The 2,614-nt window shown below is 40.0% G+C and overlaps 1 long non-coding RNA gene across 1 annotated transcript; it reads left to right on the forward strand.

Annotated features, from left to right (window-relative positions):
* The first annotated feature begins 204 nt into the window (after nt 1-204).
* Nucleotides 205-2,614, forward strand: LOC311146078. Its single transcript, XR_014614653.1, has 4 exons — nt 205-445; nt 856-993; nt 1,074-1,166; nt 1,256-2,614. It is a non-coding gene; the product is annotated as an uncharacterized lncRNA (long non-coding RNA).

A 2,614-nucleotide genomic window follows, 5' to 3' on the forward strand; every position in this document is an offset into this window, starting at 1 on the left:
TAAAACCAGAAAGTTGTTTGTATTAAATAATATTTATATGTTACAATTACGAAATAAACACACTTTTGACATTTTAGTTAAACCAATTGCATTATACTTAAATAATAGAGTCGTATGTCAGGATTACTTCCATGACATTACTAGAATCGACGTAATTTCATTATTTAAATAAAGAGTGTCCAATACACTTTCCGTACCTATCCTGCACATGTTCAGTCTGGATCGCGGCACCGTGTAAAAAAGGAAGTGGGTCGCAATCATTGCTTTTGGCTTTTTACTAATTGAATTTGATAATCCTTTGCTATCCTCCACATTATATACCACCTTTTTGATAACACTGGGATTATAACTGTTCATTGTATTACGGAATTTACGGAACTGAAATACACCTAATTGTGGTGAATATCTTTGGTCATACTATCCGACGACATCCACCTGCATTTAGGTAAGTAAATCAACAATAGTGATTCCACAATATATGCATTTAGGATACTTTGTAAATAATATTTGTCGGTGCTTTGAATTCAATTAGACTAGCTGTCTTTCCAATGGCTACATGGCATAACATTCTATTTTATCTTCCGGCTAACGTCTTCTCTTAGCTAGGTAAGTTAGCTACACTAACTTTAATGTCGTTTTGTTGATTCTCTTTCTTGGCGTCTTTTTTGACTGAGTCATGTCAATTTTAGGCTAATTTTAGTTGTTAAAGGGTTGAGAGATGTCAGAAGTTGCATAATGTTAAATGTTCAAACATACTGTGCTACTAGCTATTGTTTGGAACTAAAGCCTTCAGTAAAGGTTGAGGAAAGAACATGTTTAATGTTTTCAAATGTTATGGATTTCTTTCTTTTTCAGTGATATGAATGTGGGACTGGAAAGAGTGTGCTGAATGTTGAATCTGTATCTACAAGGTATCAGTTACTAAAACACTACAAATTAAGGCATGGCCATTTTGGGTGTGAGATGGGCTGCATAATGGAAACAATGGACAAGGTGTGTACTCAACCTAGTTTTTTAAAGTTGTGATAGTTGTGTACAGACTCGTAACTATTTGTCCCTGTGGTATTTTACAGAAGGCCAGCATCGAAACAAGACGGGAATGCATTCTAAAGGCACTGATTGTGTACCTCAACGAAGAACCTGCAAATCTTGTAAAGAAGTACTTGGTATGTTTTTTAAAAGTTTTTTTTACTAGTGATACACTACTCAGCTTTTGATTTGCTACTTTTGCTAATTGCTTTTTCCTTTTTGTAAGGACATTGACCTTGGTGCAAAGAAAAAAACGGAGGACACTGTCATTGGAATATATATACGTCATCAAAAAGGAAGGAGCAGAGGCTATGGATCCCCCAGAGGACGTTGAGGTCATAATAGAGGGTGTTGAAGTGCTGCAAGAGCTGGGAGACGTTGCAAATGCTTGTGCATCGTCGCTTGGCCTGATATACTGTTTGAATTTGAGCTACCCAAAAGCCCTGAAGTACACATTTGAGGTGCTGCAAAAAGTTTTGATGGAGTGGGATGGGAACAAGCTCTCAACAGTGCAAGTGCTGAAAAACAAACTAATGCAATGAAAATTACATCATACATGGATAAAGGTACTTTGGACTGTCAGAAGTACCAAGCAATGGTGGACCTTCTTTTGCAGCACTACGTCGAACATTCATGCACCAAACCGGACTGACTGAGTTCAATTTAGTTTACAACTGTATATTGTATTTTTGGAATAGAGAGAGAATTATGACATACAGTGGCTTGCGAAAGTATTCACACCCCTTGGCATTTTTCTTATTTTGTTGCCTTACAACCTGGAATTAAAATGGATTTTTTGGGGGGTTGTATCATTTGATTTACACAACATGCCTACCACTTTGAAAAGGCAATTTTTTTGGTGAAACAAACCAGAAATAAGAGAAAAAAACAGAACTTGAGCATGCATAACTATTCACCCCCCCCCCCCCCCCCCAAAGTCAATACTTTGTAGAGCCACCTTTTGCAGCAATTACAGCTGCAAGTCTCTATAAGCTTGGCACATCTAGCCACTGGTTTTTTTGCCCGTTCTTCAAGGCAAAACTGCTCCAGCTCCTTCAAGTTGGATGGGTTCCGCTGGTGTACAGCAATCTTTAAGTCATACCACAGATCCTCAATTGGATTGAGGTCTGGGCTTTGACTAGGCCATTCCAAGACATTTAAATGTTTCCCCTTAAACCACTCAAGTGTTGCTTTAGCAGTATGCTTAGGGTCATTGTCCTGCTGGAAGGTGAACCTCTGTCCCAGTCTCAAATCTCTGGAAGACTGAAACAGGTTTCCCTCAAGAATTTCCCTGTATTTAGCGCCATCCATCATTCCTTCAATTCTGACCAGTTTCCCAGTCCCTGCCGATGGAAAAACATCCCCACAGGCTCTGTCGCAGCCGGCCGCGACCGGGAGACTCATGGGCGGCGCACAATTGGCCCAGCGTCGTCCAGGGTAGGGGAGGGAATGGCCGGCATGGATGTAGCTCAGTTGATAGAGCATGGCGTTTGCAACGCCAGGGTTGTGGGTTCGATTCCCACGGGGGGCCAGTATAAAAAAAAAAAATGTATTCACTAACTGTAAGTCGCTCTGGATAAGAGCG

The sequence above is a fragment of the Coregonus lavaretus genome (assembly GCF_964263955.1).
Source record: "Coregonus lavaretus genome assembly, chromosome: 18".
NCBI classification, from domain to species: domain Eukaryota; kingdom Metazoa; phylum Chordata; class Actinopteri; order Salmoniformes; family Salmonidae; genus Coregonus; species Coregonus lavaretus.